Source organism: Dendrobates tinctorius, unplaced genomic scaffold (genome assembly GCF_039654945.1).
Source record: "Dendrobates tinctorius isolate UK_male_01 unplaced genomic scaffold, ASM3965494v1 ptg000243l, whole genome shotgun sequence".
In the NCBI taxonomy this organism is placed as follows: Eukaryota; Metazoa; Chordata; class Amphibia; order Anura; family Dendrobatidae; genus Dendrobates; species Dendrobates tinctorius.
This window is the reverse complement of record NW_027361910.1, coordinates 7,635,134-7,661,439: the sequence shown is the minus strand read 5'-3', so window position 1 is coordinate 7,661,439 and position 26,306 is coordinate 7,635,134. Positions and strand designations below refer to the sequence as shown.

At 42.9% G+C, this 26,306-nt stretch overlaps 1 protein-coding gene across 17 annotated transcripts in view; it reads right to left on the bottom strand.

Moving 5' to 3' along the window:
- The window catches only part of RIMBP2 (RIMS binding protein 2), an 813,871-nt gene that overhangs the window by 390,195 nt on the left and 397,370 nt on the right, over positions 1 to 26,306 (bottom strand). The gene's annotated exons all lie outside the window — the stretch shown is intronic.

The window sequence follows — 26,306 nt, the reverse complement described above, 5'->3', positions numbered from 1 at the left end:
TTCAGACATCACCCAGATATATACAAGACACGCTAACACACAATTATACAATATCTTCAAGACGAAGAGCTGATGCTAACATACAGATAACACCCAGACATAGACAAGATACCCAAGCACACAATGCAATATCTTCAAGACGAAGAGCTGACACTAATATGCAGACATCACCCAGATATATACAAGACAGCCTAATACACTGTAACAAGGTGGCACGGGGTGGATGTCATGGGCGAATCAACTAAGGCACAGTCAGTGACCACCTCGGCCCCTTGCACATAAATAAACAGTCCTGGTCCAAGCCCCGGGTCACAGTGGGTTACTTCAGATATATGGCTGCTCTGCATACTGGAACGGATGCACCACACTTCACACTCTTTAGGGCCCAAGAATGGTAACTTGTTTAATGAAGGTGAGGTAGAGAAGAAAAGGTAACAATTCCTGAACTGTCCCTATTCACAGCAACGGCTGTAGCAACAGAGGCAACGACTCCCAGTCAGCTTCCAGGAGCAAAAAGTCTCTTGTGGGGCACATACATTCCTTGATTCTACTGCCTGACAGTCCACTGGCAGCTCTGTTCCTTCCAGGGGGTTCGGTATCCTCCCAACAGGGCAACGCGTCTGGCCACAGGCAATCCTGCCCCGGCTCAGCATGCAGACAGGGACTTCGTATCCCTTTGGAGGCTGCTGGGCCAGCCCACTAACTTAACCCTGTACTAACCCTAAGCTAGAGACATAATACAGTACAGTAATACATATAGTACACATTACAGGACAATACAAACATAGCACATACATTAAGGCATGACTCACTGTCAGAGCACTGTATGGGGGACCACATCAGGGAAGGCGAGAGGGAGCAACCGAGGGTCCCCGCCACCTCCTTACAACACAATGATACAATATATTCAAGACGAAGAGCTGATGCTAACATGGAGACATCACCTAGACATTGACAAGACACCCTAACACACACACCAGTACTAAATCACCTAACATGAGCTGACATGCTAACAAGCAAACATCAATCAGACACCATAACATAAACCAATGTAATATCACCTAAGCAAAGAGCTGACACTCTAACACACAAACATAATCCAAAGACGAGATAGCCTAACAAATACCAATCCAATATCTTCAATACAAGGAGCATAAAGACTCAAACACAAACATCACTCAGACATAAACCACACACTGCAAGACACTCATCCACTATTATCTACACAAGGATACAACAAAAAAGATATAACAAATATCACCCAGACACCGTGCAGGAATGTAATCACAGAATGCAAGCAACACATCAATCCAATAGAGATGGCAGAAAATGCTCCTCAAAATTTTTTATTAATATACAGCAGAAGAGATGAGATATAAAACCTAGCTTTTAATACATACCGTTAAAAGGGCGTTTGCTCAAATAAACCACAAATAGCAAAAGTATATACAACAATAAAGTGCTGAGTGATGCCAGAGCCAGAAAAAAAGGTTGCAGTCCTACCTAATATGTTTGCAGTGGGATTTAATTTAGGTTCCAGGCAAGGGGACAACCAACACTAGACAGGGCGTTAGTCAATGTTCCTAAATTCCCCTGTCGAGCCCTGTAAGACTCCCACCCTGACCTATATACAATTTAACCCCCAAAAATAAATGTACATTAAACACCTCCCAACGCATTTCTGCCTCGATATCGAGGCCTCATCAGGGGAATGTACTTGTAGGAGAGCGAGCTGGATCTATAGGGTATCCAAAAGAATATCTAAAAGAGGCACTGCAGTGGCAGTAAAACCTCTAACAAACCGTGCAGAGTGCTTCACAGCCTTGGGATAGAAGTAGGTCTCAGTTATTCATATTGACTAACCAATAAGTGTTGAATTATTTAACTGTCAAGTTCACCATTGCCTGTTGTGAATTCTCTCTCTGGCTTCCCTCTGGTGATTGCTGAGGGTGGTGGAGCTGGTCAGATTGACAGAGGGGTTGCGAGTTCTCTTTCTGGACTCCCTCTGGTGGTTACTGGAGGTAGTGGAGCTGATCTGATTGACGGAGACTTGCCACCTGATAATGAGGAAGACGATTGGAGATCTGGGGTTTCAGATTGGGATTTAAGACAGCCGACTCCCTCTATCCCTGCTGGTGATGTTCTTCCTGTGCCTCCTGAGGTCTGATGTCTCCTGCTCTGTCCCTGCATGTTCAGCTAAGTGGTTCATTTGCTACTCTGTTTGCATTTGATCTGGTTTTGTCTATCTCTGCTTTGTGCAGTCCAGCCAGCTCCGGCTGGGGCTGTGCTGAATCACCGCCCATATGTTACTGCTTGTGCCAGTTTGATTTGTCCCCAGTTATATTGGTCTCTTTTTGCTTTGCTTTCAGAATATACCAGAGTGCTGATATAGTGGGGACGAAGTCGTGCGACTTCAGTGTTTTCGTGCATCAGACGTGTTGGACTTTTGCAGGGTTTTTGCGTGATTGCAGACAGTGCCTTTCCTGTTATGAATGAGTCACCGTAGGAGGCAAAAACAGAAATACTAGCTAAGTCCAGAAAACCAGAGAAGTTGGCAGCTATCGGATTGCAGACCCCTGAACCTATCAACAACAACTAGCAGTAGCCGTGGGGGGTTTCTATGGTGCCCTAGACCCCTCGATCACAGCCGGAGAACTAAATAGCCTAAAGACAGAAAGGGAAATCTAAACTGCCCCAGAGCAGACCCCAAAGCAATAGGCAGCCCCCAACATATAATGACGGTGAAGCAAGATGAAAAAACACTCACACAGATAGAAAGATAGGCTGAGCAAATGATGGGGCCCAAGCTAACTAAATAGGAAAGGATAAAAAAGCTGCTGTCTGCAATCCTCCAAAACCTTATCAAAAACAAGAGCCAACAGACTGATAGGGAAAAAATCCCTGAAGACGCTAGGCTTCAAAAAGACTATATCAGTACTCAGGTATTTTCTGACGACAGAACAAAAAGGAATTCAGCTCACCCCAGCAGGGAATGGCAGAAATCCAGAAAAACAAGGCAAAACAAAACCAAAACACAAATGCAAAAAGCAGAGCAGAAAACTTAGCTTTTGAGGAGCAGGAAACAGACTGGTCTCCCAGAATCCCTCAGAGAGATCACCAGCAAGGCAGAAGGGCGTCGGCTGCCTTATATCCAGTCAGCAATTCCAGTCACCCAGTCATCATCATCCTGCACAGGTGCTTGGTAATCAGCCTCACTACCTTCCTTCACCAGAAGAGGGAGTTCATCAGACCTCAATGGTGAAGGGGAAAATGAACTTACAACACTTTCCTTTCCTGTCCTGTCTAGTCAGTGTGGGCCCCATCGTTTGCTCAGTCTATTTTTCTGCCTGCGTTTTTGTTTTCATCATGTCTCACCAACAATATATGTTTGGGGCTATCTATTGCTTTGGGGTCTGCCCCGGGGCAGTTTAGATTTCCCCTTTCTTGCTTTAGGCTGAGTTAGCTCTCCGGCTGTACCGAGGCATCTAGGATCATCGTAGGTATGCTCCACGGCTACTGCTAGTTGTGTGGACAGGATCAGGGGTCTGCAATCTGCTTAGTTACCAACCTCTGGTTTCCTGTGGCTTAGCCTGGGTATGCTATCCTCCTCGGTGACCCATTCATAACAGAATCCCCAGCCTAACTGTAGACTCTTGGGTACTCTAAAAGAAGGAAAGAATTAAAAAAAAAAGTGTCAGAATTTTTTTTATATATTTTTTCCTCTTTTTTTTTCTGGGGCTGTAGGAGGATATTTTTTGTCTAAATGGAGACTAAGCAATTGTCTGTGTTGAGCAGCTCGCTGCTGAAGTGCGAGGAATTTCTGCCTATCTCGCTTACTCATCTGCTGTTGAACCAAAAATCCCTACTCCTGATGTCTTTTCTGGGGATCGGTCTAATTTTAAGAATAATTGTAAACTATTTTTTGCTTTGAAACCTAACTCATCGGGGAGCTCTGTGCAGCAGGTTAAAATTGTCATCTCCTTGCTGCACGGCGATCACCAGGATTGGGCCTTTTCTTTGACACCCGGAGATCCTATTCTGGCTAATGTGGACGCGTTTTTTCAAGCCTTGGGGTTGTTGTATGATGGACGTAATGCTATTGATCAAGCTGAGAAAACCTTATTGGCATTGAACCAGGGTCAGGATTCTGCAGAGTTATATTGTCAAAAATTCCGAAAGTGGGCGGTCCTTACTAAATGGAATGACGATGCCCTAGCAGCTCTCTTTCGGAAGGGTTTGGCAGAAACCGTAAAAGATGTTATGGTGGGATTTCCTGTTCTCTCTGGTCTTGACGACTCTATGTCATTGGCCATTCAAATTGATCGGCGTTTACGTGAACGTAAAACTACACGAAAGGCGTTGCCGCCTTTCGAACGAACTTCTGAACCCATGCAATGTGATAGGGTTTTGTCTAGGGCGCAACATCAGGAGTTTAGAAGGCTTAATAAGTTGTGTTTTTTCTGTGGGGACGCCTCTCATACTATTGCTGTCTGCCCTAAATGAGAAAAGTGTTTTGCTCACACACTTGCGGAGGGCAGTGTACAGCCCAAGTTCCTTTTGGCGATTACCCTGATCTGCTCCTTGTCTACATTTTCCACTAAGGCTTGTGTTGATTCAGGAGCAGCTTTGAATCTGATGGATTTGGACTTTGCTAAACGTTGTGGTTTTCCCATGATACCCCTGCAGACTCCTATCCATTTGAGGGGTATTGATGCTACTCCTTTGGCGGAGAATAAACCCCAGTTTTGGACCCAGGTGATAATGCAGGTCGCCCCGGACCACCAAGAAAATTGTAAATTTTTGGTGGTGCATAATTTACATGATACTATTGTTCTGGGTTTCCCTTGGTTGCAAACTCATAATCCTGTTTTGGATTGGAAATCTGTGTCTGTGGTGAGTTGGGGTTGTCAATGTGTTCTTAGAGACACTCCTGTTTTCTCCACCTCTCCCCAGTCTCATGATATTCCTGACTATTTGGCTGATTTTTCTGATGTATTTAGTGAGAGTAAGTCTGCATCTTTGCCTCCTCATAGGAGTTGTGACTGAGAAATTGAGTTAATGCCCGGGTGTAAATTTCCCAAGGGTCGGCTTTTCAACTTATCAGTACCTGAACATGATGCTATGCGATCTTATATCAAGGAGTCGTTGGAGAAGGGTCATATTAGACCATCCTCTTCACCTTTAGGTGCTGTTTTTTTTGTGGCCAAGAAAGATGGTTCATTAAGGCCATGTATTGACTATCGTTCCCTTAACAAAATCACTGTTAAATATCAGTACCCGTTGCCCCTGATTTCCGATTTATTTTCCAGAGTTAAAAGTGCCTGTTGGTTTACCAAGTTTGACCTCAGGGGGGCGTATAATCTTATTCGCATCAAGCACGGAGATGAATGGAAGACGGCGTTTAATACTCCGGAGGGACATTTTGAGTACCTGGTGATGCCTTTTGGGCTCACTAATGCCCCTTCTGTCTTCCAGTCTTTTATGAACGATATTTTCCGGGACTTTGTGGATAAGTTTTTGATCATTTATCTGGATGATATTTTGATCTTTTCCAGTGATTTGGATTCTCATGTGGAACATGTCCGGACTGTGTTCCGGATTTTGAGGGAAAATTCTCTGTATGTTAAGGGATCAAAGTGCCTCTTTGCTGTACAGAGGATTTCATTTTTGGGATTCATTTTGTCCCCGTCTGCTATTGAAATGGACCCGGTCAAGATACAGACCATTTATAATTGGGTTCAGCCCACTTTTTTGAAGGCTCTCCAGAAGTTTTTGGGTTTTGCTAATTTCTACCGTAAATTTATAAGTAATTTTTCTGGTATTGTTAAACCACTGACTGATTTGAACAAAAAGGGCGCTGATGTGGTGAATTGGTCTCCAGAGGCAGTTTCGGCATTTCAGGAGCTTAAGCGGAGATTCACTTCTGCCCCGGTTCTACGGCAACCTGATGCCTCACTCCCATTTCAGGTGGAGGTAGAGGCTTCTGAGATTGGTGCAGGAGCTGTTTTGTCCCAAAGAGATCTGGTGACTTCTAAGATGAATCCCTGTGCCTTCTTTTTTCGAAAATTCTCCCCATCTGAACGTAACTATGACGTGGGGAATCGGGAATTGTTGGCCATGAAATGGGTATTTGAAGAGTGGAGACACTGGTTGAAGGGAGCTAGACATCAAGTTGTGGTCCTCACCGGCCACAAGAATTTGATTTATCTTGAATCAGCCAAACGCTTGAATCCTAGACAGGCTAAGTGGGCCTTGTTTTTCACGCGTTTTAATTTTGTGGTCTCTTTTCTTCTGAGCACTAAGAATGTTAAGGCGGATGCCCTTTCTAGGAGTTTCTTTGTGGATTCTCTTGATGTGACAGAGCCTACTACCATTCTAAATGAGGTTGTAGCTCTTTCCGCCATCTCACCCGATTTGAGACGTGCCCTGGAGGAATTTCAGGAGGACAAACCTGAACGTTGCCCTATGGGAAAATTGTATGTCCCTGACCAGTGGAGGAAAAGAGTAATGTCTGAAATTCATTGCTCCGCGTTGGCTGATCATTCAGGTATTTTTGGTACCAGAGATTTGGTGAGTTGGTCTTTTTGGTGGCCTGCCTTATCTTGTGATGTCAGGAATTTTGTGCAGTCCTGTATGACTTGTTCTCGGTCCAAGCCCTGTTCTCATTCTAGTCGGCTGTTGATGCCCCTGCTGGTGCCCAGGAGGCCATGGACTCATATCTCAATGGATTTTATTTCTGATCTTCCTGTCTCTCAGAGGATGACTTATCTGGGTGATCTGTGATAGATTTTCTAAGATGGTCCATCTTGTACCACTCCCAAAGTTGCCATCTTCTTCTGAGTTGGTGCCCTTGTTTTTACAACAGGTGGTTCGGCTGCACGGGATTCCTGAGAACATTGTGTCGGACAGAGGAGTCCAGTTTGTTTCCAGATTTTGGAGAGCTTTTTGTTCCAAACTGGGAATTCCGTTATCTTTCTCCTCTGCATTTCATCCTCAGACCAATGGGCAGACTGAGAGAACAAACCAGACTTTGGAATCCTATTTGAGATGTTTCATATCTGCTGATCAGGATGACTGGGTCTCATTTTTGCCCTTGGCCGAATTTGCGCTAAACAATAGGGCTAGTTCTGCCACTTTGATGTCGCCCTTTTTCTGTAACTTTGGTCTTCATCCTCGATTTTCTTCAGGGCAGGTGGAATCTTCAGCCTGCCCAAGTGTGGATTCTGTGGTAGAGAGAATGCAGCAGATTTGGGACCAAGTGGTGGATAAGTTGTCCCACTCTCAGAAAAAAGCCCAACGGTTTTCCAACCGGCATAGGACCATTGGTCCCCGGTTTAAAGTGGGTGATATGGTTTGGTTGTCTTCAAAGAATATTCCTATGAAGGTTGCGTCTCCAAAATTCAAGCCAAGATTCATTGGACCTTATAAGATTTTGGAAATCCTTAATCCCGTTTCTTTCCGTTTGGCTCTTCCAGTTACGTTTAAGATTCATAACGTGTTCCATAAATCCTTGTTGAAGAAGTTTGTAGAGCCAATAGTTCCCATGGCGGCACCTCCTGACCCTGTATTGGTTAAAGGTAATTTGGAGTATGAGGTAGAGAAAATATTGGATTCTCGTTTGGCTAGACAGACACTCCAGTACTTGGTCAAATGGAAGGGATATGGCCAGGAGGATAATTCTTGGGTCTCTGCTTCTGACATTCATGACGAAAGATTGGTTCGTGCTTTTCACCGAGCCCATCCTGACCGGCCTGGTGGCGTGGATGAGGATTCGGTGACCCCTCCTCAAGGGGGGGTACTGTTGTAAATTCTCTCTCTGGCTTCCCTCTGGTGATTGCTGAGGGTGGTGGAGCTGGTCAGATTGACAGAGGGGGTTGCGAGTTCTCTTTCTGGACTCCCTCTGGTGGTTATTGGAGGTAGTGGAGCTGATCTGATTGACGGAGGCTTGCCACCTGATAATGAGGAAGGCGATTGGAGATCTGGGGTTTCAGATTGGGATTTAAGACAGCTGACTCCCTCTATCCCTGCTGGTGATGTTCTTCCTGTGCCTCCTGAGGTCTGATGTCTCCTGCTCTGTCCCTGCATGTTCAGCTAAGTGGTTCATTTGATACTCTGCTTGCATTTGATCTGGTTTTGTCTATCTCTACTTTGTGTGGTCAGCCAGCTCCGCCTGGGGTTGTGCTGAATAACCGCCCATATGTTACTGCTTGTGCCACTTTGCTTTGTCCTCAGCTATATTGGTCTCTTTTTGCTTTGCTTTCAGAATATACCAGAGTGCTAATATAGTGGGGGCGAAGTCGTGCGACTTCAGTGTTTTCGTGCATCAGACGTGTTGGACTTTTGCAGGGTTTTTTGCGTGATTGCAGACAGTGCCTTTCCTTTCCTGTCCTGTCTAGTTAGTGTGGGCCCCATCGTTTGCTCAGTCTATTTTTCTGCCTGCGTTTGTGTTTTCATCTTGTCTCACCGGCAATATATGTTTGGGGGCTATCTATTCATTTGGGGTCTGCTCATTTGGGGGCAGTTTAGATTTCCCCTTTCCTGCTTTAGGCTTAGTTAGCTCTCCGGCTGTGCCGAGGCATCTAGGATCATCGTAGGTACGCTCTACGGCTACTGCTAGTTGTGTGGACAGGATCAGGGGTATGCAATCTGCTTAGTTACCAACCTCTCTGGTTTTCTGTGGCTTAGCCTGGGCCTGCTATCCTCCTCGGTGACCCATTCATAACAATTGCCACTAATATCAAATATTGCCCCAATGAATAGAGAATAATATACTGCTACTATTAAAACCTATTTTAATTAAAACTATTTGCAAAGTTAATAATTTTGTATGTTCGATACAATGGAAAAAAAATATAATGTAAAGGTGGAACTTTCCTTTAAGAACAATTAGTCTACTCCTACATTGATGGTAAACTTATAAACAGTCTGTCACCTCAAAGATGCCTTTTAGATTAACTACACAATGATACAGGGGACTTCACCCCTATAAAAATTATACTAGCACTCTTCTTGTTACTGGTACAGTGCTTATGAAAATAACTTTTAATCTTGGATTAAAAGGGGGTTTTGGTGTACCCATGGAGTGGCCATGTGTTGGGTACACTGTTACACCCCCTCAATTTGCATCTTTGGGACTGCCATAGCTTGTGATAGCCTAAGCTCACCCCTAAAGTGTGTGCTGCCTGGACTATGTGCGCATGCGCACTGATACTGGTTGCATCAGTGCGCAATGATTTTAATAAAGGTGATGTTACGCTGTGAAGGTAGGAAAACTGGGGCAGAGGCACCCGATACTTTTCCTTAATCTAGGGGAGACCTAGTCTATCCGAAGCCCCAGGGTTACCTCTGAAGGTAGAGATACCTCCCTATGCTCCAATTAGTTCTTAAGATGCTCCCACCCTCCCCCCAGGGAGTAAAAGAGGCAAGAGGGAAACAGTAAACACAGGCTGGGCAGACAGGCGGAAGCCAAGACACAATCAAACGGCAGACTCACGGGATAAAATAACAAAGGGGAAATGGATGCACAGTAAAGAGGCAGAAAAGTAACAGAAAAAAATGTCAAAAGGATAGGATAGTTATTCAAAACAAACCGCATGCAACAATCTCAAAACGACTAAGAGCGACTCTCCACAGCACTTTCCCCAATGAATTCAGGAACAGAATGAAGATTCTATTGCTCGCATGGAGGGAAGCCAGACACAGATTTATATAATGGCACAGATTTATATAATAGAACAGTGTGGATCCAATAAGCAGCACAGCCAATAGACAACAAGGAACTCTAAACCCTTTCTATGTCACAAGAAACCTGTTAACGCATGAATCATAGTGTAGATTTAAAGAGGACCTGTGCTCAGATAATCACTGTGATCTTCTAATCTCAGATGTATCACAGGTCCCAGCAGAGTGCGGCACATTCCTGACAGGTGAAGTCCCCTTTATTATTGGATAGTTGCCGTAGTCTAAAAAGGCATTTGGAGGAGGCAGATTCCCTTTAAAGTAAAATAGTTGCATATATCAAAAACAACTATTTACATGCATGTTTTGGGGTGGTTCTCATGACATGGGATATGAAACATAATGGGGCATATTTATCCATACAGTCAAACTTAGACAGTCATTCCTGCTTTTTAATAAATATGGTGAATTTTGAATCTACGTTTATACCACCTATGAAATTATTATTACATTGTGCCTTAAACTTTTTTTGTGGCACAAAAGCATGTGTTAGGCCACGCCTATTTTCTGACTCACCACACCCACTTCAGAGAGGCCACGCCTCCTTGATGCAGAAGGCTCAGAAAGAGTTTAAATCATATTGGCTTCAATTCACCAGAAAAACACTGGCCTTGATGAGGGGGTGTGGTAGAGTAAGACGCTCCTGTCAGGGACTGGAGTGAGATTTCTGATGTATGGAATGGCAAAGCAAGTCATGAATTAGATGAGTTGTGATGTCACACCTCTGCCGTGTTGCCGTCCTACCCAGGCTCTGCCCATTTTGGTGGAGTTGGGAGAAACTACCAAAACAAAATACCAAAAGTTGCAAAATTTTGGTGCAAATCTGATCTTTTGTGCCACTTTTTTGGTGCATAAATGTTAATGAATTTAAGCCATATTATATGGGGTGCATGTCATGAAAGACAGTTTTTTTGGGGGGGAACAAATTATGCCAGAATTTTGGCATATTTAGTATGATAATATGCCCCAATGTGTTAATCATGCAAGTAGACATTTTTTAATTTCTATACCGGATTTTGTTGGAGAACTTTACAGTCGGCCTCTTATGCTACAAGCAGGCAACAATATTCGACAGCACAAAAAAAGTCGTACACAAAACGTAGTTAGGATAGCAGTAAGATTTAGTGTCCCTTTAAACTGACATTGTGGAATTGCTTTCTATAGCACTGTTCTCCTGGCACTGTGACAGGTGAAAAGTTGTAAAGCAGGAGCCAAATGGAGCATAACATGAATATAGAGGATATGTTCAGACTGGGTAACACAATTTTACAAACAGTATGTTTCATGTGGGCCGTGCAAGCCCAGAAGCAGCAATAGCATACATTCATGTATTAAGAGCAGTGTAGCAATACATTTTAAGGTCCATTATTCAGTATTAATTGGAAAACCATAACAACTGTAAGAGAGCTGTAAACAGCAGCGTTTTAACAGTCTCCAGATTTTAATGGGATTTTTTTTATCTACTCGTACATTGTAAAAGTGAACTATAAAATACAGTGCGTGGATAAAGGCAATTCTACATTACATGTTCTCTAGATATTACATATCCTGACTATAGAAAAAAGAAAGTAGTCCTTTTGGACGTGTGATTCTATAGATTATGTAGACCTTGCTGATTATACAAATGGAGAGATTTAGTGAAGTATTTCAGATATTACAATATTGCACCACATGAGAGCACTTCCCATTAGAGAAGACCCCAAGTCTTCTGGATACCCACCACTACAGATACTTTGTAACAGTGTGCAAATGAATGCTAATTAATGATAATAGCAAGTGAGACGCCTCTCCGGTTTGGGATTCTTCATTGACCATGCGGTGGGGATATTACCATGCGAGGTAACTATTACACTTGGTGGCAAGATTGTCTAGTCTCAGCATATTTAGTACATGATAAGACCAGGGGTTCTGTCATTAACTCAAGAGACAATCACAGCTTGTTCATGGCCTAGGAAATTTATTGCCAACTCCCATGGGTAAAAATAACCATTTACTACAGGTTATACATTACATCTGACAGCTCTTCTAAGGCAGTAGAACAAATAGTCCATTATTTATCCTTAGAAAGTATTATTTTTACTCTAAATCCACTAAATGTCACAATTTGCTCCAAAAATGTGTATATAGAAGTAGATTTGGTTTGCATTGATTCACAGGACCCGGTCCATCAGGCATATTAATAATCTGTCATTGGACAGGAGAACCACCTCCTACCTCCTGACATCTACAGCTCTTCTCTTGACTAGCCAGCCAGCATCATAGTTGCGGCGTGACGCACATGTGACACGGCAAAAAAAAAGGCTAATCAAATTAGGAGTTCCAGATACCAACAGGTAGGAGATGATTCTCAGAGCGACAGGAACTAGAGTTGGTGTGAATCAATTTGCAGGACCCGGTCCAGCGGCTGGGTCAGTAATCTGTGGCCATCGATGGGATCTCTGAGAAGCTCCTTCTACTTCCTAGCATTCGCGGCTCTTCTTTTGATTAGCTGACCTGCGGCAACATCATTATTTTGATGTAATGCATATATGACATCTCTCCAGGTTGGCTATTCAAAAGCCGGGGATGCTGTCAGGTAGGAGGCGGTTCTCATGATTCATGTTCAACGGCCACAGATTAATAGCATGGCTGATGGACAGGGTCCTGCAAATCGATTTACACCAACTCTAGCCACCACAGATTACCGATATGCCAATGGACTTGGTCCTGCTAATCTACTTGGACCAACTCAACATAGAACAAATTACATTTTATGGAAGTAGATATTGCTTTTGCTCTACGGTTTCCTTATGATATGTTGCCTATGAAATCTGTCCTTATAGTGTATATTGCTCTAATTTGAGTCTATTAATGATATTGATCTATCTTGAAATATATAAAATGATTTTTATGCACCTACTTTATAGTGATGAGATAGATACATATTGTAGATAGATAGAAATGATAGATACATATTGTAGATAGATAGAAATGAGAGATAGAAAAATAGATATGATCTCTACCTCAATAACGAACACTAAATGCTGATTATCCTAAGGACATAATTACCCACAGACTTGGCACTGACTGGCATAATTTCTTGGCATTCCTTTGTGTTGTGTCATGCAGGTGTCCTTTTCTGTCACTAATTTATTTCTGTATTATTATTCTGAAAATAAAGTGTCAGCAATGTTCATATACATATATAGCCACAGTGTAGCTAGCTATGAGTCACGGAACTGCGGCTGGGGTTTTCTGACTTTTGCTTGTTGTACTCCTGGGCTGAAATCATACAAACTAGAAGCAATGAACCTTTAAAATCTAATGTAACTGTGAGTCTGGGTAGAGATCTCAGATGGAATTCTTACCTAATCTGGTGCCTTATTCTCAAAATGTATTTAATATTAGCCATGAAAGATGTAGGATGGGAGAAAAGGATTTTGTAAGAAGTGTAGGAATCAGTATTGCAATGCAATGAATGCTTGTGAAATATCATTATAAGCATCAGCATGAGCTTCTATACCAGTATTACTGTTTTCCTTCTGTAACAGGAGAGCTTAGTTGCTAATATGGAAGCAAGGCATTGTGCAAATCGTTACATATTCTTTTTAGTTTGCGCCTCGAAATTGCATTAATGAGTCATCATAATGGCACAGTGGGGGAGATATTACATTACTTAATGCATTATGGGACAATTTTGGGGCAAATCAGCTTGCATAATTCGCAACTTCTCAGTTAGATGGTTGGCACATAAAGGACTTTCATAGCAACTCAGTAAATTTTCATTTAATATCTGCAACCGTGCCTTATTTTCTCTTACTTGGCAAAGCAAGAACGGTACATGAACACTACACAATAAATCCTAGACCGTCTGGCAATGCACCCTATTCATCAAGAGCCCAACGTCACTTAATGAATCTTCTCAGTGGATTGCGTCTTTGTGCACCTCGCTAGAGCGCTTTTGTGGCCATTATACTGTACTAGCTGATGAGCCCGGCGATGCCCGGGCATAGTAACTAAATGCCGTCCCGCTCTCTCCCTCCGCAGCCCTGCTCTCCACACATCATCCCGCTCTTTCCCTCCGAAGCTCAGCTCTCCACCTGCCGTCCCGCATTCTCCCTTAGCAACCCCGCTCTTCATCCACCATCCCGCTCTCTCCCTCCACACTCCCTGTCTCCACTAACCGTCCCGCTCTATCCCTCAGCAGCCCCGATTTTGCTACACAGCTCCACTGTCTCCCTCCACAGACCAGCTCTCCATCCACTGTCACGCTCTCTCCTTCCCCAGCCCCACTCTCCAATCACATCCCGCATTTTCCCTCCACAGCCCCGCTCTCCTTCAGCAGCGCTTGGATCCACTGGCCGTCCTGCTCTCCCCCTCCGCAGCCCCTCTTTCTACTGGCTGTCCCAATCTATCCCTCCGCAGCCCCACTCTCCACTTGCCGTCCCGCTCTCTCCTTCCACAGCCCCTGTCTCCACTGGCCATCCCACTCTCTTCCTCTGCAGCCCAGCTCTCCACCTGTGTCCCACTGTCTCCCTTAACATCCCCCCTCTTCACCCATCATCATGCTCTCCCTCCACAGCCCTGCTCTGTCCTTCCACAACCCCGCTCTTTCCCTCCACAACCCCACTCTCCATGCGCCATCGCACTTTATCCCTTCGCAGCACCGTTCTCGATCCATGTCACACTCTCCATCCACAGCCCCGCTCTCTCCCTCCACAGCCCCGCTCTCCATGAGCCGTCCCGCTCTATCCCTCCGCAGCTGCAATCTCCATCTGTGTCCTGCTCTCTACCTCACAGCTCCACTTTTCACCCGCATCCTGCACTTTCCCTCTGCAACCCTGCTCTCCAGCCACCAGTGGGTGGGGCTATGTGGAGTGGATGTGGCGTTGATACATACACACACACTTACATACACTCTGCTATATATATAGATGAAGCACTATGTGGGGTCATTATACTCTATGGAGCACTATGTGTAGCGTACTATACTGTAATGAGCACTATGTGACGCCATTATACTGTATGGAGCACTTTTTGTAGCCATTATACTGTATGGAGCACTATGAAAAGCAATTATACTATATTGAACACTAGGTGAAGCCTATTATACTGCATGAAGCATTATTATTCTGTTTGTAAGGCAATTCGGGACCCCGTTATACTGTATGGAGGACTATGTTGGGCCCATTATACTGTATGGAGCACTTTTTGTGGCCATTATACTGTATGCAGAGCTGTGTGGAGATTACAGTTGGAGAATCATACTGTAATGGGGTCACCATACTTTGCCAGGGGAGCTTGAGGGAGAAGGGGGTGTATAGTAGAGTCATCGTACCATGCATGTGGCGGGTACTGGGGATGAATTCACTGTGGTGGTGTCATACTGTGTTTGGGGGCACGTTTGTTTGCATTTTACTTTATTATCTGTATTATCAAGGATTTTATCCTTTGTTATTACATTTTTAAATTAGACCATTGGGCCATATGCTTTTACTGTATCTGCTCTTGCATAATATATTACATAATTCCATTATTATATTCTATAATCTATTAATTAAAATATGTCTTGTTCGTGGGACAATATTTTTAAGTTTGTTACTATATGAAAAAGGTCATTGTTATATTTGATGATAAGGAAAAATCCTCAATTCTAGACATTTTTTTAAATAAATATCAAGGTTGTCTCGTGAGTCCAAGCTCTTAATTTTGACCCTCTGTGTATTTAAGTTTGACATCCTCGTTCTATATGGACGGCTATGTGGGGCCCATTATACTGTATGAGGACTATTGGGGTGCATTATACTATATGGAGGACTATGGGGGGTGTATTATACTATATGGAGGACTATGGGAGATGAATGTGTAGAGAAGTGTGAGGGCCATTATACTGTATGTAAGTTCATTATGCTGCATGGAGGGCTGTGTGGGGTCATAGTTGGGAGATTATACTGTCTTGGGGTCAACATACTTTGGTGGCAGTGTTGAAGAGGGGTACAGTAAGGTTATCATATTGTGCGTATGGAGGGTACTGTGGAGGAATTCATGGTGTGGGTATTATACAGCGTGGGACACTTTTGTTAATGTCATACTTTATGGGTGTCTTGAGAGGGGCATCTAGGGCTTCAGTAGGAGCAAAATTACTTTGTAAGGGATGCAGAATTGTAGGGTATGCACTTCTGTGACCCGGCAGAATATTATTATTATTAATTCTTTTGTGGGGGCAATCTGAACTTCTGCTATGGGCCCCAAGTTTTCTATGTATGTGCCTGGCTGACAGACTGGGGGCACTGATATACTAATTAACAGCTGGTCTAAACAGCCACCTCAGCTGACTCCTTCTTAGGTTTATTAGACCCTTGTCTGCGCTGACTCAATCAATGAGGCCTAGTTTTGGGATTAAGCCAGAACTGAAAGCTAAAATACAAAACAAGTACTTTTTCGTTTACAAACACCCGATATATGGATTGTGAGCCTTAAATTGCATTTTAATTCCACAAACACATTTTAGGGCGGAGTTAGACGACCGTATAAGGCTATGTGCACACGTAGAATTTGGTCCTGCGGATTTTTCCGCACAGATTTGTAAAAATCCGCAGGTAAAATCTTAGGTCAAAAGACCTGTGGTTTACCTGCGGATTAGCCTGTGGTTTAGCCCTGCGGTTTCACACCTCTACAATGGAGGTGCGAAACCGCAGCGGAATCCGCACAAAGAATTGACATGCTGCGGATTTGAACCCGCAGAAAATCCGCGCGGAAAAATCTGCAGCATGTGCACAGCATTTTTCAGTTTACCATTGAAAACAATGGTATTGTACAACGCACCTAAATCTGCTGCGGACCCGCCGAGCCTGAAACGCTGCGGATCCACAGCAGAATCCGCACCGTGTGCATATAGCCTAACAGGGACGATGATCGGATCACAGTGTTTGGACTGACCAGCAGCTCTACTGACCTGAGCGTGACAGCATGTACTGTATTTTTATATGCAGTTGTTACGCTTGGGTGAAGAGAGCCGCCAGCCTGTCCAAGAAGTGCGATGCGATCCTCAACCAAGTTATACAGCTGTCTTATGGCATCCTTAGAGGGAATTTCTTCACTTGCACATAAGAATAGGTTGTCTATATTTCTGCCTTATTAACACATTAGAGGACTTTTCATTTGCTGATCCTGATTTGCAGTTTCTTGAATAGTCCAAAGAGAATTTACAATTATGCAGACTTTAGAGTGAAAATCTGCTAGAATATTCCAATGTACAGTATTTTCTCTCCATTGTACAATACATAATACAGTCCATGGAGTATATAGTTCATTTAGGCCACAATGCACATCTGCATACTTAATATTACTGATGCATGTTAGGTGCACACTGCGTTCATGTATAGTATACATCATGGAAGCTAAATTGGGACCCATTATAAAGTTTGGGGGCTAGTGTGGGGTCCATTATACAGTAAAGGAGCTAATGTGAGGCAATCATACAGCGTGGAAGCTACCCCATTATACAGTTTGGGGGTTAAAGAGAACCTGTCATTAATGGCACTGGTAAACTTATTTAACCCCTTAACGACCGGGGATATTTCAGTTTTTGCATTTTCGTTTTTCGCTCCTCTTCTTCCCAGAGCCATAGCTTTTTCATTTTTGAGTCACTATGGCCATGTGAGGGTTTCTTTTTTTGCGGGACGAGTTGAACTTTTGATCAACAGCATTGGTTTTAACATATCATGTACTGGAAAACGGGAAAAAAATTCCAAGTGTGGTGATATTGCAAAAAAAGAGCAATTCCACAGTTGTTGTTTTTTTTTTTTTTACCATGTTCACTAAATGTTAAAACTGACCTGACATTATGATTCTCCAGGTCATTACGAGTTCATATGCACTAGACATGTCTAGGTTCTTTTTTATCTAAGTGGTGAAAAAAAAAATTCCAAAGTTTGTTAAAAAAAAAAAAAATTATGCCATTTTCTGTAGCGTCTCCATTTTTCCTGATCTCGGTTGGGTGGGTGAGAGCTTATTTTTTGCCTGCCGAGCTGACGTTTTTTAATGACACTATTTTGGTGCAGACACTATCTTTTGATCGCTCGTTATTTCATTTTAATGCAATGTTGCGGCAACCAAAAAAAAAACGTAAATCTGCGGTTTTGACTTTTTTTCTCATTACGCCGTTTAGCTATCAGGTTAATTATTCTTTTTATTTTGATAGATAGGGCGATTCTGAAGGCGGCGATACCAAATATGTGTATATTTGATTTTTTTTATTGTTTTATTTTGAATGGGGCGAAAGGGGGGTGATTTGAACTTTATATTTTTTTATTTTTTTTCATATTTTTTAAAACTTCTTTATTTTTTTTTTTACTTTTGGCATGCTTCAATAGCCTCCATGGGAGGCTAGAAGCATCCCATACTTGATTGGCTCCGCTACAGAGCAGATTTTTTTTAATACTTTTAAAAACATTTTTCAAAACTTTTTGAATGTTCAATAGTCTACATGGGAGACTAGAAGCTGCACTACTTCGATCGCTTCTGCTACACACAGGCAGTGATCAAATCGCCTGTGTGTAGCAGAAATGCTCACTTGATATGAGCGCAATCCACCGGGCGGCGCTCATAGCAAGCAGGCTATGATAACCATAAAGGTCTGCTGGAGACCTCTGGTTGTTATGCCGACCCATCGTTGACCTGTAATCATGTGACGGGGTCACCGATGGGCGGAATAAATGATGCGTTTCCGGTAAGCGCAAGTTAAATGGTTAAATGCTGCTGTCAGAAATTGACAACGGTATTTAACTAGTTAATAGCCGCAGGTGGATCGCAATTCCACCCACGGTCAGGTCAGCTGACATGTGCCCATAAAGATGCGGGCTCAGCGCCGGAGCCCGCATCAAACAGGGGGAGTATTATTACGCCCAACATCGGAAAGGGGTTAATACATACTTTCAGTAAAGAAATTAAAGAAATTAGTAGCCTGGTTTTTATAAAATCATCATTAAAAGTTTTGGCCTCCATGCATCAGGGCGGGCCTAAGGGGAAGGACTATGGGTAGGGTCCTCTGCTGTCTATCTTCTTTCTTTTTTAAATTCTGCACCGGCCTAGCCATGGGTGGCACTTGCGCAGATTAATCTCTCAATGGGCTTCAATAAAATGTCGCTGACACATACTCAGTTTGATCTTATAGCAGCCTTCAGGGAAAATGGTGCCATAAGATCCATAAATAAGGAAGAAGATAGACAGCCGAGGCAGCAGAAAGGCCATGACAAAGCCGAAGATTTCTTCAATGCAAGTATGTATAAAATCAGTATACCAGTGCCATTATGGCAATGCCTTAATTTTAAGATGTATAACCCTCTTGACAAGTTCTACTTAATGCAGTGGCCATTATAAAATTTGGTGGGCTAATGCGGGAACAATTACACAGTTTGCGGGCTAATGTGAAGGTCATTATAGAATAAGGAGGCGAATGCAGGGGCCATTATACAGCATGGAAGCTAATGCAGGGGCCATTATACAGTTTGGGGGCTAATGCGGGGGCAATTATACAATTTGGAGGCTAATGTGAGGGCCATTATACAGTTTGGGGGCTAATGTGAGGGCTATTATACAGTTTTGGGCTTACTGTGGGGGCCATTATACAGTGTGGGAGCTAATGTGGGGATTATTATACAGTTTGAGGGCTAGTAAGGGACTACTGTGGTCATTATATAGTATGGGGGCCATTATAAATTGTGGGTTCTACTATGGGGGCCATTATACAGTGTGAGGGCTTCTCTGTGGGTTATTGTACTGTGTTTAGGGGGAGCAGTGGGAACATCATACTACGAGGTGTTTGCGCAGGTTGGGGATAGATAACGATGGAGCTGGAAATGTGAGAAGTCAGATGTGTCTTTGTTGTAATCTCTGCAGATGAGTCGTGGCTGGAAGAAGTTGTCGGTCTGTGCCAGATGGAAAAGACATGAAAAGCGAATGACTCCATCAGAAAGAACGTCCGCTGTAAATCACCACCTATAACTGTGCTGTCATCGCTTGCATGTTCCACAGGACTGGAATCTACCACTATATGTCACCATATGGCGGTAATATCAGTGCGCCACCATAGTTGTCATCAGTATTACTGGTTAGGGACCCATTCAGATGTTTCACCCTCACTGAGCTAAACCTCCAGCTATGCCTCTGAATGGGTTCCAATGGTGGATGAATGCTTCGGCATCCATCCTAAGGCCACATTCACATGTTCAGTATTTGGTCAGTATTTTACATCAGTATTTGTAAGCCAAAACCAGGAGTGGAACAATCAGAGGAAAAGTATAATAGAAACCCATCACCACTTCTGTATTTGTCACCCACTCCTGGTTTTGCCTTACAAACACTGATGTAAAATACTGACCAAATACTGAACGTGCGAATGTAGCCTAATAGCTTCCACTGTTGGACGCTAATAAGGGTATGTGCTCGACAGGAGGCACAAGCACAGTTTGGATCTAGCCTATGCTTTGTCTTTGCCCTGTTCTTCCATTATTTCTAATCTGCAGGGTTCTAGCATACATTTTGTATGAATTCTTCAAGTTCTCAATTTGAAGTGAATGGAAACCTGGAAATGGAAAATTGCAGTTCAATTAACTCCCCAATTTATTTTTGTGCATTTAAGCGTGTCTGAAAGATTAAGCCATGCGCACCCACAGATGTAACAGTGAAACTGGTAATGGCGCAATACATCAGTTTGAGACATTTCTGAACCTACGATTGAGTGCCACTTTTAATAATTCACCCACTTGGTCACTACTACTAGATCGCTATGGACAAGGTTCATTTACGCACAAGGACTGTCCATAATACCGCATAATCCCTTAATAAAATTAATGTATAAATTGGCAAGTGAGCATCTCTGTTAAATGTCGGTATTTTTAGACACAAAGTAAACCGGTATGTCTCCCAATATAAATGATCTCACTAGCTGAAAGATGGCACCCTTCGTCAATTTCGACACTAAAATAACTTGTCCTGCCGGTGGTAAAATTAGAAATCACACTGAATACATAAGTTATAATTATTCATTATCACAGGGACTAAAATCCTAAATGCATCCCTTTACGGCATCATGTGGTTAAATGGAACCTAGTACAGTAAGAGTGGAATAATACCAAAGCAGAGCATAGTCTGAAGTGGAGAATGCTATTCACTACGGCTGGTTTCACATTTGCGTCTGTGCGCGCAGTGTTTTATCCGCATAGATCCGCATGCGTCATATATTTAACATGGTGTACGCAGGGACATGCGTTTGCACGCATTCGCTTGCGGATGCATACACATGCGTCATTTCGCGTTCTGCGGCGGGGTCCGGCGAACGCAACGTGTTGCATTTTTGAGGTGTCAAAAATCCTTCAAATATGCGCAGGCATGCGCATGCGGATGAGTGTGTCAAAAAAACGCATTACTGTAAATGGGAACACATTGGTACGCAAGGACATGTGTTCGATACGCATGCATTATTTAGAATGAGCAGGTCAAGGAAATGGTTTATTCCAACCCCAAAACAAAGCTGTATAAAAAGAGGGTGTGGGCACTGGAAGTACAGTACTCTCAAGCCTCTGGAAGCGATTGTTACTGTTTTGCTTCTCTGAAGACTGCTTTGCTGATCTGAAGACTCTGGATTTCACTCAGGATGTGAGTATAGAAGCTATGAAAATGTCTGTCTGTTTCTCTCTCTGCAGTCTGTACTCACTTCTGACTCTCTTGCAGCATTACTCAGCAAAAATGTCCTCCAGTGAAGAGCATACCTCTCAGAGCGGACAGGAGACTGATGAAGTGAGTAAATTTGCTACTGATTGGTAAGTATTGATTGTCAATATGACACATGTGGTAAAATCATATATTTTTTTTTACAGAACAGTTCCAGTGCCGCAGAGCAGGAGCAGACTAAGGCCCAAGTTCAGGTGGAAAGACGGTGGGTAAGTATTCTTGCCTGTTTTTGTTTTGTTTTATCATTACAACTATATTAATGTGTTTCTTTTATTTCTAGGTTCCACATCGTGAAGCCACCATTGACAATGACCTCCTAATAACATTGGCGCAGGAGCGAGTTCCGTTGTGGGACACCCCGGATCAGCTGCACTCGGACGCTGTGGTCATTCGGCGGCTATTGGATGAAGTGGCCAGACCACTGTTGGATGATTGGGACCATGCCACGCCACAAGTCAGAAAGGATTTTTGTAAGTATTGAAATGTGGTTTGACATGGCAGTGAACCTGTGGTGCATTGTTTTACAATTTCTTTTTTCTCCCCCTTCACAGTGAAGAGAGTCAAAGTCCGGTGGCATTCATAGAATCATAGAAACATAGAATCGTAGAGTTGGAAGGGACCTCCTGGGCCATCTGGTCCAACCCCCTGCTCAAAGCAGGATTCGCTAAATCATCCCAGTCAGATGTCTGTCCAGCCTCTGTTTGAAGACTTCCATTGAAGGAGAACTCACCACTTCTCGTGGCAGCTTGTTCCACTCATTGATCACTCTAACTGTCAAAAAGTTTTTTCTAATATCTAATCTGTGTCTCCTCCCATTCAGTTTCATCCCATTGCTTCTAGTCTTTCCTTGTGCAAATGAGAATAAAGTTGATCCTTCTACAATGTGACAGCCCTTTAGATATTTGTAGACAGCTATTAAGTCTCCTCTCAGTCCTCTCTTTTGCAAACTAAACAATCCCAAATCCTGCAACCTTTCCTCATAAGACAGGGTTTGCAGACCGGTCACCTTTCTGGTTGCTCTTTTCTGAACTTGCTCCAGTTTGTTGATGTCTTTTTTAAAATGTGGTGCCCAAAACTGGACACAATATTCCAGATGAGGTCTGACCAAAGAGGAGTAGAGGGAAATAATGACTTCACGTGATCTAGACTGTATGCTTCTGTTAATACATCCTAGAATTGCATTTGCTTTTTTTGCTGCTGCATCACACTGTTGACTCATATTCAGTCTGTGATCTACTAGTATACCCAAATCTTTTTCACATGTGCTGTTGCTTAGGCCTATTCCTCCCATTCTGTATATGCTTTTTTCATTTTTATTGCCCAGATGTAGTACTTTGCATTTTTCCCTGTTAAAAACCATTCTGTTAGTTGCTGCCCACTTCTCCAGTTTATTTATATCTTTTTGAATCCTCTCTCTCTCTTCTCTAGTATTAGCTATAACTCCTAGCTTTGTGTCATCAGCAAATTTAATCAGTTTACCCTCAATTCCTTCATCTAAAATGTTGATAAAGATGTTGAACAATACAGGGCCCAGGACAGAGCCCTGTGGTACCCCACTTGAGACATTCTTCCAACTGGATGTGCAGCCATTTACGACCACTCTTTGGGTCCGATCACTAAGCCAGTTATGAATCAACCTAACAATTGCCTTGTCCATTCCATACTTAGTCATTTTTTCAATAAGGATTGTATGAGAGACTTTGTCAAATGCTTTGCTGAAGTCAAGATATACTATATCTACAGCATTTCCTTGATCCACCCAATCAGTGATTCCGTCATAGAAGGAAATTAAGTTAGTCTGACATGACTTATTAGTTACAAACCCATGCTGACTCTGTTTAATCACTTCATTCTTATCCAGATATTGACATACATGTTGTTTAATAATTTGTTCAAAGATCTTTCCTGGTATAGAAGTCAGACTCACTGGCCTATAGTTGCCTGGGTCCACCTTCTTCCCCTTTTTGAAGATAGGAACAACATTTGCTCTTCTCCAGTCTTCCGGGACTGGGACTTCTCCTGTTCTCCAAGAATTTTCAAAGATTATGGAGAGGGGTTCAAAAATTTCATCTGCTATCTCCTTCAGTACTCTGGGGTGTAATTCATCTGGACCTGGAGACTTCAATTCATTTAGGTTAGCTAAGTGTTTCCTCATTATCTTTCTGTTTATAGATATCATGGATTCTTCTATTCCCTTAATAGGACAGTGAAGAACAGTTGATGTTACATTTCCTTTCTGAGAGAAGACAGATGCAAAATAGGAATTTAAAAGTTCGGCCTTCTCAACATCCTGTCTTACCATTTCATCATTTTCATCCTGTAAAAATCCTATAGCATCTTTGACTTTTCTTTTACTTTTGACATATCCCCAAAATCCTTTATTATTGCTTTTGGCATCTCTTGCAAGCCTCAATTCATTGTCAGCTTTAGATTGCTTTTGGCATCTCTTGCAAGCCTCAATTCATTGTCAGCTTTAGATAATCTGATTTGTGCCCTGCAGGTACTGCAGACAGCATTATATTCTTCTTTAGATATGCCTCCCTCTTTCCATTTTATAAACATTTTTTTCTTCCTTTTTAGCATGTGCTTAAGTTCTGTGTTCATCCATCCTGGCTTCCTTAAATGCTTCCTATTCTTCCCTCTTTTCGGAATTGTTAACAATTGTGCTTTGAGAATTTCATTTTTCAAGATTTCCCATCCTTCCTGAAGAATATTCAGGATTGAGAGTCCTCAGTAGTTGATACCTTTTAATGGCTAACTGAAAAGATGGTAACACATTGCAAGCTTTCGAGACTACTCAGGTCTCTTCATCAGGCAAGACTAATACAAAATCTGAAGTCACATATTTATGCACAATACGGCCTAGAAAAAATGCAATAGATAAGACAAGTAACGTGAAGCAGAACTATCAATATGGGAGAGGGAGAAACATAAATATAAACATTGGACCAGTTCGTAGATATTGTTGAGGGAACTTGGAACAGGTGTTTCACTAGAAGTTTTGTTATTATTAAAGTTAGCAAAAACTACAGGAAGATTTTAATGTTACAGGTACATTTTAACATTACAGGTAAATTTTACCATTACAGGTACATTTTAGCGGCTTAAACCATTTTGTTTTACCAAGCCAGACGTCCATTATCAGAAACAAAGTACGCAGCAAATGTATCGCTCATTTGGGAAATTTCCACTGAAGTCCTCAGAGGGTGAGCTTGGTAATCACGCAATGTGGTAGTAACAGGTTACTCTAGTTCTAAGTTTGGTCGCTCTTTAACCAAGATGTACCGTATTTTTCGCTTTGTAAGATACACTTTTTTCCCCCCAAATTTGGGGGGAAAATAGGGGTGCGTCTTACAATGCGAATATACCTTTTTTGTGCTGCCACTGCAGGTGTCCAGTGCTTGCCGCCTCCACGCTCTGTCTCCCAGTGCGGCCGGGTGCTGCCGTCGCCGCGCTCTGTCCCCCGGTGCTTGCCGCCGCCACGCTCTGTGCTGAGATCTCCATCTGCGTTTGTGCGGTGGCCATTTTCCTGGAAGAAATCCACCACACAGGGCATTGCAAGCATGGATGGAACGGCAGAGCCCCCCATGCAGCATGGGACGACAGAGCGGGTGGCAGCACCGGGGGACAGAGCGTGGTGGCAGCACCGGGGGACAGAGTGGGAGGCAGCACCCGGCAGCACCAGGTACAGAGCGCAGTGACGGCAACACTGAGGACCTAGCACAGCGGCAGTATCGGACACCCACACATCAAAACACCCCCTCATCCTAGCAGCAATGTTCCACTCCTGCTTCTTCCAGCAGCAACCCTGTGACCCCACTTCCCACCACCCCGGTAAGCAATCAGACGCCTGGATTATAAGAAGCACCACCATTTTATAAAAAAAAAGTTCTTTCCTATTTTTCTCCTCAAAATTTGGGGTGCGTCTTACAATCCGGAGCGTCTTATAAAGCGAAAAATACGGTAGTTGTGGAGAACAACACTCGCTTTCACAACCTCATCAATAGTATCAATTTTTAGATTAATGGTTTTTCCCAAAATGTGCCATTTAGAGACCAGCAATCCAAAGGCACACTCCACAGTTCTTCGTGCCCTTGTCAGTCGGTAGTTGAAAATCTTTTTTGTGTGATTTAAGTCCCTACTTGAGTAAGGTTTTAGGAGGTTGGCACACATTTGGAATGCTTCATCCCCAACCACAACAAATGGCATTGGCGGTCCTTCAGTGTTGGGAAGAGGTCGTGGCTGTGGAAAATTAAAATCATTTCCATAAAAACGTTGGCCCATGTCAGAGTTTTTAAAAGTCTGTGAATCATTTCCTCATCCAAATGAGCCAATGTCAATGGTGACAAATCTACATTCAGCATCTGCAGTCGCCATCAGGACAATAGAAAAGTATTTTTTATAATTAAAAAATTCGGATCCACTTCCAACTGGTTTCCTAATGCAAATGTGTTTGCCGTCCACAGCCCCCAAACAGTTAGGAAAATTACAAATGTACATAAATTTAGAAGCATTTTCCAGCCACAGTTTAGTTGTGTGTTGGGGGAGGAATCCGGCACGCAGAACGTTACATAATGCACAGCAGGTGTCTGCAACAATCCCAGAAAGGGTGGACACTCCAAGCTGGAATTGGAAATGGAGAGATGATAATGTCTCTCCAGTAGCCAGGAGGAATCTGCGGAACAGAAAATGGAAAAAAAAATCAGTACATGGCTTTTAGGAAAAAATTGAAAAAAAACAGTACATAACTTTTAGAAAAAAAATGGAAAAAAAAGTCAGTACATGGCTTTTAGAACAATCATATTAATGGCAGGTTTTTCTTTTTCAAAATTCCATACCTTAGGGTCACCAACCAA